Here is a 15,700-nt window from a genome sequence, read left to right on the forward strand (position 1 = left end):
ACACCAAGGTTCCTGTTTGCCTCCTCCTGCCTCCCAAGCTCTGCACAAGAAGACCAAGTCTCTCAATTACCATGCATTTCTAGGCCATAGAAACCAAACTCAAAAAACCCCCATCTGTGATGTAGGTAGGAGCATTGCAAAGAGATTGTTCTAATGTAGCTTGATTTATATTCCAGGAATAGCATTCAGGAGCCTATTGAGAGGGAGTGATTGTGCCAGAGTGGAGAGAAACCCATAGAGCACCTTGCAGTGTTGTCATTACCACAGTGCAAGGCAATTTCATCTGCAAAAACCTGCCCAAGTTACATTCCTCTTTGCCTGCAGGATCCAAGTGATACTCAACTTTTCTGCAACTGTATTGCTACAGCTTTATCAGAAAGTCATTTTGCATGAAAAATATACAATTTTTCATTATTCAGTCTTCTTCTTCCGTCAGGCTGAGGAAAAAAATAAATATTCATGATTTATTCTGTATAGCATAATCATGACTACAGGTTTATGAATGTCTATGCAATTGTAATAGGAAGTGATACGACTTCTGTAATCTTTCTGCGCAGTCTAATAGCCCTAAAAATCCCTCATTATAATAATGCAGAAAAGCTCCAAGATTTCCTATATTGTTATATTTCTCTACTAATATTTCCTTATTCACAGACACAAAGAATCATAGAATGGTTTAGGTTGGAAGAGGACCTTTAAAATCATCTTGTTTCAACTCCCCTGCCATGGACAGAGACACCTTTAACTAAATCAGGTTTCACAGAGCCTGTCCAACCTGGCCTTTAACACTTCAAGGGATAGGGCATCCCCCGCTTCCCTGTTCAACTTGTTCTTCTGCCTCACCACACTCACAGGAAATAATTTTTTCCCTAAAATCTAACTTAAACCTTTCAGTTTGAGCCCATTCCCCCTTGTCCCATCACTACATATCCTTGTAAATAGTCTTCTATCATTGCTGTAAGGACCCTTCACGTCCTGGAATGACACAATCCAGTCACCCCAAAACGTTCCCTTTTCCAGGCTGAAGAATCCCAATTCTCTCACAGCCTTTCCTCATCACAGAGGTGGCTTCATCCCTCTGTTCAACTTGGTGGCCCCTCCTCTGGACTCGCTGCAGCAGGGTGATGTCCTTCCTTAGGGGGGACCCCAGAGCTGGATGCAGCACTGCAGGTGTGGGGTCTCACCAGAGTGGAGCAGAGGGGCAGAACCCCTCCCTGTCCCTGCTGCCCAGGCTGTTTGGATGCAGCCCAGGACACATTTGGCTTTCTGGGCTGGCAGTGCCCTTGCTGGGCCATGTCCAGCCTCTCACCCACCAACACCCCCAAGTCCTTCTGGGCAGGGTTGCTCTGGATCTGTTCATTCCCCAGCCTGTGCTGAGACAGGGGGCTGCCCTGAGCCAGGTGCAGCACCAGCACCTGCTCTTATTAAACCTCATGAGGTTCCCATGAATTCTCCCACAGCCCCAGTTCTGGAGCTTGACCAGGTCCCTCTGCACGGCTCCTGCCCTTCAGGTGTGTCAGCTGCACCACTCAGCTGGGTGGCATAAAGAAGAAGCTGTCAGAAGTGGGATTTGAACCCACGCCTCCAGGGGAGACTGCGACCTGAACGCAGCGCCTTAGACCGCTCGGCCATCCTGACCTGCCTGCATGGGCAGAAAGTTCTGTTGGAACACTCTGTCATCATTTGTAATGAATTATGAAAGCAAGTTGGGATTATGAGCCTCTGATATACCAAAAATATTTCTGCAAGCAGTAAGAGGAGGCTGTAAATAGTGCTCTTGTTTTCTTTAATTTTATTTTTTTTGTGTGTGTGCATTTTTAAAATAAAATTTCCGGCCCTAGTATTATTTGAAATTCCTTATGACAGTAGTTGAATCTCCTATTATTAAGACTAGACTTGCAGACATTTTAAATCAACATTTGTAAGAATGAACTAACATTGAAGAGGGGAAAAAATCTCCAGGAATGCATGCCAACATAGCAGCTTTTAAGATACTGGTATATATTTTTTTTTCTTTATAATAGTACTGCTTGCTACGAGTATAAAAATGAACTAAAATATTTTCCAGCTGGCTTGTTCTGATGACATGAGCAGATGAAAAGTTGAAGAAACTGCTAAGTAGACATGATGTACTTTTTCTCCAGCTTCTCCAGGTTAAATTCTTCATTAATTTGTTGTCTGGGTGAGATTTTTGCCATTAGTATGTAAAATAATGAAAAATTTGCATTAGTGTGTACTCATACTAAGTCTTACCTTCAATATTTGCTTTCAAATAAGTAAGTGAAGTCAGTGGTCAGAGTTATGAAGAACCAAGCAGGTATGTTTGTCCCCCTGCCGTTGATACAACTGTAGTTACTAACTTCAAATAACCTGACTGTGTGTTAAGAGAGTTGGACTGTCAGCTGCTGCAAAAGCTGCAATTTTTCTCATTTTCAACATCCTACTATACCATTCCTGGCACCACTTTATTCCAATGTTGACATAGCTTCCTTGCTGAATTTAGCTTGTCCAATGCAAAAGAAATAAAATCCTCCTCTGAGACCAAGACTGGGTTTTTGTCTCTCCTGTTTTGCTCATTGGTCCTCAGACAAGATGTAAAGTGGGAGCCAGAAGAGATTCTGCCCCAATCTTTTGATAGTTCTCTCCCGGGTCTTGTAGCCAGCACTGAACACTGCCATGGTCCTGGAACCTGTCATGGACAAAACACAGAGGTGAGGAGGTGAGCAATAAATTATTCCCTGGTGTGTTTTGGGGGAAAAAAATGTGTCTGGAGAGAGGGGATGTTCTTTGGTGCCTGGAAGCAACCCCACAGCAAGTTTTATAAATACACTGGTAAGGTTAGTGCAAGAGCTGGTGTGCACAACTGCAAGCTTCAGTACTAGGGCTGTCTTAGTTTAAGAAAATACCCTAAAACTATGTGGTCTGTTAAAAAAAACCTGCAAAATAGATGATCTAGAAAATTCACCAGTATTTAAATCAACTGCTTTTATTATATATTTACTCATTTGAAGTGTGCCTTTTCCCTGCCAGAGGCGATCAATTTGTGTCTAAGAGGAAGCTATTGCCTAGGCTAAAGGATACATCCCAACTTCAAATATTATTCCCAAGGGAAGACATATGCAGATGCTTTCCTTTGGGTGTGGAGTGTTACCAGTGGATTGAAAATTTATGGTTTGTCAAGTCTGATAAGCAAGATGAAGTACTTTTAATATAAGGATTATGTGTTAAATCATCACTGTATGAGTCTTGACAGAGAGTCAAATGCTGTTGTGAACAGAGATACTTTCCTGAACTGGAGTCTAGAATTTTTTTTAACTTGAAATACACATTTAAGTGAAAAATGGTACATGTGAAGGTTTTTTAACCTAAGGCCTTGTGCTGCAGTCCTCACAGTTTTCCAGGTTTAGCTGAAAATCACTGGGAGATTGCTCACTAACAGCCTAGCTTGATTCTGCAGTTCTTGGGATAGATTTGGAAACTGATAAACAAAATTCCTGACCTGTCTCAGGGAATCAGAATAAACAGTCAAAATTGATCCTTTAGTGGGTCTAAAATCTGACTATGTAAATTCTTGGCCATAATACATATTAATTATTAATGTTTTCTTTGCTGCAGGGCAGTACCTTGTTTAGCCAGTCATTTTTATTTTGTCAGCATTTTTTCTTGTTCAGCTTAAAGGAAAGGAGCAAAGCTAAGGAGTACATTGTCTATAAAAGTAACAAAGAAATAGTTATAGTGAAACAATGGGATTTAACATTATTAAGAATTTCAAAGAATAAAAACATAAACTCATAAATGCATTTAAAAAAGCAGTGCATGCACGTGTCCAGATGTGAATGCATAATGAGTGCTAGAGGTAGATGCTAAAATAGAGGCAAAGGTCAGAAAACAATACAAACAAAGAAAAACCTATGCCTAAAGTTTAAGAAATTGATGTTATTTATGTTTCAATGTCTTCCATGTTGATGACAAAACTTTATTATGAATTTGTATATGACATTTTGTCTGTGGGCTTTCACACAACTGAGTTCCTTACCTGGTTATTGCCAGGATATTGAGTGGAATCAGGCTTTGTCAGGAAGCTGGTGTTCCCTAACTCAACAGTGCAAGAAATCTTGCCTCAGCCTCAACTATTCAGGAACTGAATCTATATTTTATTCTAGACTGTTTTTCAGACTGAAAACCCTGTTTTGTGAGTCTCACATTGAGTGCGCAAAAGGGAAAAGAGAATTTCTCATCAAGCTCCCAAATCTCAGTGAGGCAAATTAAAAGTCCAGAAAGAATCTACAGCCAGAACTTAAAAGAATAAAAGAAAATGCAAATCTTGAACTGGAAAAACACTTCCTAACTTTTCCATCAAATATTAATCATAAACCTTTTGTTTTCAGCCCTCTTCTATCAGGTAAAAAATCAGATTAAGAAACCAAATTAAAAAGTAATAAAATAGGCTACAACTCCACTGTAGTACTGCTTACTAGAAATCAGAATAAAATTTAATCAGCATCAGTTTCCATGCCTATTTCTCTGACCTGTTTAACACATTGATATGTCAGTGATAACTAGAATGTGCAGGCCACTCTAGAAAGAGAATAAAGAAATATTTTATGCATTCACATCACTTGGAGAATTGTTTACCTACACTAAATAAAAGCATCTTGGTTCAATATTAATCTGATTGTCTTTTTCTCCCTCATAGCGAACCCATTGCATTTTTCATGAGTTTATCTTGGGTTGCCAAGGTGACATCCACTTTTTCACCTCCACAACCCCCACTTGATTACCTTTCTGTCTGCTAACACAGGCCTGATTCCTCCACAGCTTTGTTCCTTTTGGCTACTACTCTTTTCCCCTTTGGTATTACTGACTGTTATGTTTCCATGGAGTCAGGAAGGCAAAAAGCATTTTATGGGAAGGGTATGAAATTCCACTGAAGTCTGTCTCAACCCCTTACTTCTGTTTTCCTATCCATGAATGGGCTTTAACTGGGCAGCTCTGGGGAAGGGAGGTCAGTGCCAGCTCCTCTCCCTGGTAGAGTTTCACTTTTATTCTTGCAGACATGAACTGCCACCTGCAGAGCAATAGTGCCTGGTGTGTCTCCTATAATCATGAGGTGGGGTTTTTTAAACTAATATGCCTATGCATCTCAAAAATTTCTCACATTCCAATATCTAATGTAAAAATATGTCTGTGTAGTGCTTTAACCCCAGCCATTACCCAAGCCCCACACAGCTGCTCACTCATTCCCTCATCAGAAGGATCAAGGGGAGTGTTGGAAGGGTAAAAGCTGCATGGGTTGAGATAAGGACACCATAATAGGGAAAGCAAAAGCCACACACACAAACAAAGCAAAACAAGGAATTAATTCAGTGCTTCCCATGGGCAGGCAGGTGTTCAGCCATCCCAAGGAAAACAGGGCCCCACCACATAACAGTGACTTGGGAAGACAAACACCCTCACTTCAAATGTCCTCCTGTTTCTCCCACTTTCTATACTGAGCATGATGCCACATGGTCTGGAATATCCCTTTGGTCAGCTGGGGTCACCTGTCCTGGCTGTGTCTCCTCCCACCCTCCCAAGCACCCCCAGCCCCTTCACCAGTGAGGCAGCAGCAAAAGCAGGAAAGGCCTTGGCTCTGCTCAGCAGTAATAAAACCATCACAGTACCAACTCTGTGTTCAGCACAAATCCAAAACACAGACCCATACCAGCCACTGTGAAGAAAATTAACTCCATCCCAGCCAAAACCAGCACAATCTTTTACTCATATTTTGGAAAAAAATTGACTCAGGAGCAGCAAGACTGGAGTTACTGAGCTTGCTTTCTGGTTTTGGAAGCTCTGCTAGTAGTTCTTGTGTATCCCATTAGCCATCATGCAGCTCCCAGGTGCTGTCCAGCCTCTGCTCATTGTGAAGAGACAGGTTTACCTGCTGACAAGAATGCGTTGGATTTTTTTTTTTAATTTCTGTATAAAACTCTACTAAAAATTCTATAAATTTCTGTAGATCAACCTGTATATCTCCTAAAGCAGTTATTAATACTACTGTAAATTAACTGTTTTCAAACTAAAAAAAGAGGATAAATTGCTTTTGAGCATTCAGCAGCATTTAACAATAAAGTATACATATAACACAGCTGGGAAACTTTTCAATCACCTCCTCATAGACAGAAATTTTCAGGGTCAAGTTTCCTTCCTTGTTTGATTGTATGAACAATCATGGGGAATGACAGACATTTGCAATTTCTTGTGGCAAAGTAAGCAGCAAACAAGTGATAACAAAGTGTTATACCTTGTTAAGAAGATGGTGTGTTTATTCTTTTTTTTCCAAAACTTCTAAACTAAGTACAAACACAATGATTATCACTTGAGACCTTTAACGTAAAAGCCTAGTTTATATTTTAATTTTAGTATCCAAATGTCTGCAAAGACAGCTATTAGTTTATGTACATCTTGGATTGTGCATAATTTTTGTGCTTAACATCAGCTTAGCTTTGTTACTCATTCATGCTACAAGTACTTCCTTTAGAGTAGCAGTAGAACCATAAAACAATGAAAATTAGGGGCTATTTTTTGTATAGCTATGCTCTTAAATGACTTATAAAAGCTCAGGGTTCAAGATTCTATACAGTGGAATCAAGCACTAATAATTATGATAGTGAATACTGTAATTTATATAAATAAATTTATATAAATAGACGTGTTTAACAAGTGAGAGAATAACATAACATTTCCCAACTAAGATGCCTTCTAGTTTTGGAAATTGTGTTATAACTTTTGTTTTTCTGTCTGAAAATGTATGAATTTGGGAGGTGGAAGGCAGCAAAAAATGAAATTATGTGTTCTGCTACAAAATGTATTAGCATGTCTATCATCCTGTCTACAGAAGGATTGTTACCTAAGGCCACATTATTTAAGCTTTATTAAATGATGAGGAAGACTATCTATTAGTCTTGGAGTATGCATCCAGTAACCCTTTTTAAGGCTATTAGATTATTGACTACTAATTCACTTATATCTGGGATTTTGTTCCTTGGTAAATAGCATAATCTTGTGATTCATCCTAGTATGATTTTTCAAAAACAATTACAACTTTTATATAGTCTAGATGAGCTCTGTCTGTGGACTGCCAAAGTTGTGGTACAACTTCACATCTTTAGGTTATTAACAGACATATTTCCTGACCAAATATTTGTCTTTCGTTGTTTCTGATTCTTCCTGGTTCTTTCTGCTTCTTCCTGGTTCTTCCTGACTCTTCCTGATTTGGGAAGATCTTCATGAACAAAAGCAGCAAAAAAAGAAGTTTAACTGTTACATATTTATCCCACTGTATTGAGAAAACTCTTTGAACTTTGAAACTTCACAGATTGAAATCCTTATATTTACTTATTTGAAAATTTTCAATGAAAATTCATTATTCTTCAGTCCTTGGTTTTAAATTGCAGCTATCCTATTTGGAGAGGAAAAACAGTAGTGTGGGACCTAGCAGATACTTGAAAAATCAATAGCTGAAGCAAACCTTACACAACCACTATTCAAACATGGCAAGTAGCTGCTAATAAAAAAGACATTTGAAAAATACTATTTGAAATTGACATTTATCTTGATCTCCTGGTAGCAGCAGTGACAAAGAAGAGTAGGAAGGAAATAGATTCAAAAAATTTAATCTTCTCATGGCTTGTTGAACAGAATTCCTTCTGAAAATGGTTTTTCTTAATACTAAAACACAAGAGCAACTTACTCTTCGTTATTCATTTCTTCATTAAAGTTGTCAGATTTCAGGCATGGGAAATGCAAAAGTTCTAATGACAGAGGTGAACCAAAATGGGACTCTGCATATGTCTCTATGTCTCTTGATCCTGGCTTCACAAAGGGAGTTTCATGGGCTAGGAAGTTTGCCAATCCCTGTCTTTGTTCTTTCTGAAGCAAAAAGTAGCTACAAGCTGTGGTGTGCTCTCATCTTTTCTGGCTAAAACTGGGATCAGTAATTCAGCTTTACATACCCCACTGGGACTAAACCATAAATCATGGGAAAACCTGGTGTGGATTTGAAAAAGTAAGCTAGAGCTGAAACATTCCTGAGACACCTGATCCATTGAGTTTCCTCAATATATGCTGACATGAAATTACCTTTACCCTCTGGAGCTCAAAATCATGTGTTTCAACAAAGATCTTAGGCAAAATTGTGTCATAGGTAAAGGGAGATTATTTTTTTTTTACCTTAAATGAAGCTAAACTTTGGTGTTACTGTCATTCACCAGATACAATCAACAAGGCACAATATAAGCCCTTATTTTTTGTGAAACCTGCCCTCTCTCTTTAGCACACAGCTTATGTTTTCTTATGTAGGATGCATAATCACATTCTTCAAACAGCAGTTTTCAGGTTCCTGTCTGTTGTCTCACATACAGAACAATCTCCTCAGTGGGGTTTTGATGTACGAGGAGAGGATGGTGTTGTTGAGCATGGAAAAGGGATTTTGCAATCATAGCTCATTTTGAATTTTAGCTGTTCATGGTAGGTTTTTTTTTTTAATTAAGATCAGGCAGGAGTTTTTAACATCAGAAAACATTGTTGGGTGCTTTCTCATGCATGATTTGGAGAGCCTGTAGAAGTGTGACATTTTCAAAAACTGATTTTAAGGGAGAAAGAGAGAGCCTTTGATTAGGAAGTTACCCACAATATGCTTACTGGAAGATGAACAAAGCAAAATTGTTTATCTGTGAGGAGAAACAGTGTTGCTTGACTAACATTGCATTGCTACACTTCCATTTTTGCAAAGAGAAGAAAGAAAACTACTCTTCTAAGAGTAACTGTCTTCTGTTTTTTATATGAGACTAATCTGTTTTTCTACCAAAGTTCAGAAAAACAAATTAAATAGTAAGCACAATAGTTAGAGGTGGCCCACGTAGCTTCTCTGGGAGCACCATTTTTCAGTAGTCCAGACTTTGAGGGAACGGTGGCAATGAGTAAGTTTTCAGGATATAGTTAGGACTATTGTGCCTTACTTTCACCAAATTTATGAACAAGTACAAGGTTTTTACTTCTTTCTGGTGCATTTAATCATTTCTAGTGAAATATTGGCTAGAACAAAATTATTTACTTGAACCACAGGGCAATACAGAAATAAAGGATGAAAAAATGGTAAAAAATAAAATTTGTGTGTTTAATTTTGGGCTGAATTTACTTCTTATTTTAGGGTTTAGGGATGTTATTGTATATTAGCTAATATTTTATTAGGCTAAAGTCCATATTCAGGTGGAGCATATTTTTCTTGTCTTGCATTTCACTGGAGCAGTGCCTGCTGTTGACATGTACTGATAACTTAAACCCAGAATTAGACCTGTGGTGTTGCCATGTCAGGTTCAAGTGGCAGATGCTTATGGCTCTACTGTGATATTAGCTTTTCCTTCTTTGTAGCTTCATATTTTATACAAGATTAATTACCCTGAGGAGTCCAAAGCTCTGTGGGATAGTTCACCAGCTGCTTCCTTTTATAATTTCACAGCAGGATCTGTGCATGTGCTGCTTCCCCACTGCACACACACACATGCACATGTCATCCTACACTTGCTCTGGAGTCTGGACATGGCTTTTTTGGCTTCAACCAAACCCATTTAAATCACTGGGGAGATTTCTAGTCATCTGCATAATTTTTGGATAAGTCCTGCAGGCTCCTAGGCACACTACAGTATGCTGAAACCTGAAATGTAAATGGTGGGACTTAAACTTTGGAGTAACTCTTATTCCTTCAGCAGTGCTACTAGACATGTAACACAGGTTTTACACATTTTGCACTGAGTTTGTCTCTTCAGAACAGGATTTCTGGGCATAACCATTCATATACATTCAAACCAGAGCATTACCCTTTTCCTCTTAACAAAAGATGCCTGACTGGATCTTCATATTGAGTTTGCAGCACTTGCAGCTTGCCCTGCCCAACAGCAAGTTGCCCTTTACTTGGCTTGCTTCTCTTTGATTTCAACAGTGCCTTGAGAGGATGTCTGCAGGCCTGGACTGTACGATTCCATTCCTTCTTAATCTTCTTTCTAAAGGAAAACCTTACACTTCTCTGCAAAGCTTACTGCTCCAGCTGGTCAATATATATTGCAGTTTAATCTGAATTTGTTCTGCTACCCATGCATCTTAGCCAGCAACCAGCCTGTATGTACACTGGAGAATATTCATGTCATACATTCTGCTCCCATTCTAGATCTGAAGTGCTGATAGCATGAGAAAACTGATTTAGCTGTTCCCAACCAAATCCCAGCCTATCTCAGGTACATTCAAATATTCATAGCCAAAATGTCTGTTAAGGTTCAGCTAAGTTTGTATTGTGTAGAACAATTCCCACTGAAATATGTGGGACTATTAGCACTAAATTACGCTTACACAAATTAGGGGCAGAAGGAGTTCTTCCAAATTTATTTTGATTCTCCTCAGAATTAGGACTCCCCAGGAAGTCCTGTCCTTACACATCTGTGGATTGCTGAGGTGCCTGGGAACACACATATCACAGCCCTGCAATGCAGCACCTTGCCCTTGCTCTCCTTGAATTTACCAGCCTCTTCACACTGGCTATGGAATCGTTTCTTAGATAAATCTGGGGCTGCTAGGACACTTTTTGTTGCTGTGGCCCATTACCTGATACTGAAGGGATCCAAAAAGTTGAAATACCTTAATTATTATGATTCAGAATCCCAGAATACAGTCCCCAAGCAGCAGACATTAAAATATTTTTAGCAATTAACATTTCAATCTAGTTTAATATTTTTATTTAGCAAAAATATTTTGTAGTTACAGTATAAATTGTTTTTTCAACCAAAGGGGATTAATCTTATTCTGCTTTAACCTGCAGACCTCAAAACAACAATAATTACAACTTGGTTAAATATGCTTTTCAAAGTAGGGAATTGTTTAGAAGCAGCAAATTATTGTTGTGAGCCTAGAAGAAAATCCTGTGGGTGTAAAGCAGATTAAAAAGAGGGGGGGAGTACCTATCAGATCTGCTGTGGATCCCTGCAGGTGTTTTCAAGGAATGTGAGAGCCTTAGCCTGCTATTGCAACCCTTGTCCCCTGCCCCATTCATATTAGACCTCACAATAATGGGGAAGCTGCTCAACAGCTGCTGTTGCTTTCTTCCACATGCACATTTCCTTGTCTGATGGTAAAGACCACTAATAATGAATGCTGATTTAGATATGAAAAATTGTTTGTGAGTCACGTACCTGTATTCAACAGACCAGAAAAGGAAAGCTGGAAACCCTGATGTACCAATACCAGCCCTAGTCAGTCCATCTTAGTGAATATTCTTTTAAAATTAATGTGCTCCTGACTTTAAGTGTCTTAAACAACTCTGAGTCTCAGTTTTTTGTGTAATCATCAGCTCCACCACCTTCAACACATTGCAGTAGTGAAGAACTCATTGAATTGAATACTCCATGGTTTTTACAACTGCCTGCACCATTTCTTTGCATGTTGTTCTTTCTGTGGGAAAGAATATTCTTGAATTATTTAGAGAAGATTAATCCTAAAATGCTACTTCAGAATGTCGTCCTGGGAGACCAAAAACATGTTACTTGACTCCTAAAGTTTGTACAATCCACAGAGAAGCTATAACAATAATAGCAGTGAGACTTATTTTTCCAAGATATTGGAATTGTGTGATTTTAAAACTTCAGCATCCTTCATCTGTCATGTCAAACAAACTATTTTCTATGAAAATTTTATTGAAAAAAAACCCCACCTCATATTTATATTGCATCTGGTATCTTTTGCTTTCTCTCTTTACTAAATACTACGCTTTCTCTCTTTACCAAATGTCTTCCCCTTCTTGTTATAAATTTGACTGAAGTGATCTAATTTTTAACAGAACAGATTGCAATGCCATATAAAAACTATTCAGGAGTAAAAAGCCCATTTAACTTCTCTGGCTTTACTATTCTGCTTCGCAGTTTCCTACAGTATTCTTGCATACCCCAATCTAAAATTTTGAAAACTGATCTCTTTTAATAGTGCCTACTGAGATTCCAACAGCAATACTGAACCATAAAATATAGCAAATGCCATCTGAGGATTTGGGATGTACACAAGAGATCACTTGTCCTTTCCTCCCTCCAACTATGTTTAGACATGTTTATATCAACTCACAGAAAATGCATTGTATTTCCAAGATAATGTTAAGTTCTACTTAAGTGAAGTTCTTATGTTTCTGAAATAATAATTTCACTTAAAACGGTAGGAAAACTTGTCTTTGTTTCTTCATTTTTGGCTTATGGGTAGTAAGATACAATGGAAGAGTTAAAAAATACTGTGTTGGATCTTATAAGGAGAAAAAGATAGAGAACACTTCCTACTGAATGGATTTTTCTAGAAGGAGAAAAGAGTCTAAATTAATACTGCAGAGAATTTTCTCCAATGCAAAGAAAAGTTTTCTCACAAAAACTTTCTCATAAATTCCAAGAAAATGATGCTTTTGTGACATCATCACAAAAATTGATAAATTTTTATTTCTCCATCTCAAAATAATTTTCATTACACTGTTCTGATCAGCCTGCTATTTTTGAAAAGAATTCATGTATAGAGTCATTCATGATCATTGAAAACTGAGAACCAGTTGCAAGCAATCAAGTTACTCATGATATGAAAAGGATAACAACTATAAATAGCAAAATTATCTGTGATTTCTGATAGACTTTTTAAATTGTCTGTCCAAGAAGGGTTGCTATCTCAAGCTAAAGTAACTTAAATATTTCAGTAATCCTGTCTTTCAAGTCTGGGTCAAAGATCAATGGTAGATTTGCCAAAAATTATGTATCTGTTCTGTCAGTGAAAACTGAAGAAAATTATTCTCAAAAATTATATGTTCCTGGGCTGAAAAGAAAATATAATAGAAAATAGCTTAATCACTTACTCATATTGTTGACAGAAGGAGTAAATGCGAGCAATTGTGACCGCATTAATTTGCATTAATATTTCAAGTCCTATTATATAGTTCTACCATTTAAGAAGGCTGCAAGTAATTGTCTTCACCAGTGATATTAAAAAATAAAATCCCTTCAACACAAAAATGAATCATTAATTTTGAGGTTTTTTTCCTAGCACAAAAATTAAATTAGCTAGCAGTCAAGGGATTATGAAGTATTAACTGTGAAAAAGTTAAGAAATGCCTAGGTCATTTCAGGACCAGAGTTGATCTCTTGTTATGCTACATTTTTCTTTTGGAGTTCTTGCCAGTAAAACCAAGTAATTTTAATAGAGATAAAATCCTTCTTAGGATATGTCATTATTTGACCAGTCTGAGAAAAACCAAAAGCCATTAAATATAAACTTTCACATTTCAGGGAGCATGGCTACTTTGAAACAGCTTAATTTGAAGTTAACCTGCAATGTTCAGATACTGTAGGAGAAGATAAGGACACAGACACTGGGGAACAGCCAATGTTCAAGCTCTGACAGCTGTGCTTGAAACCTTAACTGTGCCTAACTGTACCTGCAGCACCCTTCTGTTTAATCACCTCTGAGAAAATGGGTTTTATTTGCTTCAGTCCTGTTCTTCTTGCCAAATAAATTATTAAGCTGTTTTTACTGTCACGTGGAAGCTGTGACAGTAAAAACAGCTCAATAATTTATTTGGCAATATAAGGCAAAAAGCCTTTTTTGTTGTTGTTGTTGTACATGTGATACTTTTGTAGGTTCCTTTCTTCTTTTCTTCAGACAATACCATTGGTGACATTATGGTGAACAACATCCACTAGGAAACTGAAAAAAATCCAAGAAATACAGCAAAATTCTGTGTTCCAGCACAGAACTAAGCAGGTTCAGAACTAACATCATCCTCTGTTGATGCTGTCCCTATCAAGTACTCTGAATAAGCTGTCAGTGCTATTATTTGAGAGAGAACAGAGGCCTCTTCAAACACTACTGCACCATCACATACAAAGGGCGAGCAAGCCACATCTCCTTTCTCTTGATACAGCTGCAGCATTGTAGGCAGAGCTGGACCCTTCTTGTACAATGCTTGACTAAGCAAACTCTGTGTGGACATTGCTGTGAGAGAATAAATATCAGTATTACAAGCCTCCCTCTGCTGTCACAGCAGTTTGTAGAACTGAAAGAGAAAAAAGGTTCATTTAGAGGGGCGTTCTGCAGGGGGACAGGCACGAGGCAGATCTGTAGGAATTGACTTCCCCCTGCCTTCTCTCCAAGCACTTCCATAACTCAGGAAAGGATTCTCCTGCCACTGACACTATGGGGAGAGGCAGACACTCTCCAGGCAGGGGGTCTCCTTGGGATGGCAGCTGCTGCATTTTCTGCTGACTGAAAAGTAAAATAAACTAGGGCAAAAGTAGAAAATAACAACCCTTATAAAGCAGCCAGATGAACTTACCACATCCCTGTCCCAATGATGAGGTCTCTGGTGTCGAGATGACCCCGAGGTGTTAGAAAGTTTCTTTTTCCCAGCCCTGAGACTGAAGAAGAAGATGAGATTCCTTGCCTCTGCTTTTCAAGGTTGTTTATTATTTGTTATCTATAACATTCTTTCTCTGACCCGCTGAGGTCTGTCTGGCAGGTTGGGCTGAGGCACACTGACTGCCCTCAGGGCAGTGTTATCTTTTATACTAAAAACTACATGTACTTTATTTACAATAATTTTCCAATACCTATCACCTATGTTAGACAGTTTGTCTCTACTCTAAACCAATCCAGAAGTGTCACCATCACAGCAGAAGATGGAGGCCAAGAAGGAGAAGGAGAAAGATGGACACACCCAGATTCCTCCATCTTGCTTCCTGAACTGCCCTTCTAAAACCCCAAAATTCTACATTTTCACCCTGTGATAAACTCACTATCATTCTATTCAAACTCTTCTGGCTTGTAACTCCTCACACAAAGCTGGTAATTGTTTCCATGGGTTAAAATCGAAGGCACAGGTGTTTTTGACTCCGTGCCAAGGTCTCTGAGCCCCCTGCCAGGGTCTCAAGTCCTCCAGGGCAGCCAGAGGAATGTCCTGGGTTCCTACATCCCAATTAACTACAGTCTCCATTTGATGTGTTAAGTTTTACTGCCCAGTACACTTATGGGCTGGGGAGCTGCAGCCACTGTTTTGCGGAGATAGCCAAAAACTCCACAACTTTGTGAAATTTGTAAAGCTGGTATGTTTATTATTACAGCGCCGGACACATGCGGAGATTACTCTCCTTAAAAGGCATGTGTACCTCTGGGAACTTCAGGTCCCTTTTTATCCCTCTCTCAGATACATATGCATACAATTTCACAATAGGTTCATACATACTCATTTTTACGAATTTCGCATGACATTTGCTGCTAGTTCTTCTTTATCAGAAAGAATTCCTAGGTCAGGTTGACTTGCTCTCACGGCAGTCTTTGTCTCTCTCTATCACCCACTGTCTCCCCCCTCTTATCTCTGTCCTTCACTGAAGCAACTTCACTGAGCCTAGGTTCTGCAGTCAGGCTAAATAGCTATGGTTTCTAACCACAGACTCAACTCAAAAATGTACATTTCACCTAAATCAAAATGGATTTCTACCCTGGAAAGTTTCCTCTTTGCTTCACCACTAAAGAGCACGTGGCTATCCTCTTCTTCCCTCTCCTAGCACACCTGTCTGATCTATAGGGCCTGGGGTCAATTGACTCCACTTCCTTTGCAGGAGGCAGCTGGTGTTTCCAGCTGGAGACCTGAATC

At 38.8% G+C, this 15,700-nt stretch overlaps 1 long non-coding RNA gene and 1 other non-coding gene across 2 annotated transcripts in view; both read right to left on the reverse strand.

Moving 5' to 3' along the window:
* The window catches only part of LOC139586411 (uncharacterized), a 447,190-nt gene that overhangs the window by 189,503 nt on the left and 241,987 nt on the right, over positions 1-15,700 (reverse strand). The gene's annotated exons all lie outside the window — the stretch shown is intronic.
* TRNAL-CAG (transfer RNA leucine (anticodon CAG)) lies at positions 1,556-1,638 on the reverse strand. The gene has a single exon. It is a non-coding gene; the product is annotated as a tRNA-Leu (tRNA).

This window comes from Agelaius tricolor, unplaced genomic scaffold (assembly GCF_023055355.1).
Source record: "Agelaius tricolor isolate 1412-34295 unplaced genomic scaffold, bAgeTri1.0.p SCAF_2, whole genome shotgun sequence".
NCBI lineage: Eukaryota > Metazoa > Chordata > Aves > Passeriformes > Icteridae > Agelaius > Agelaius tricolor.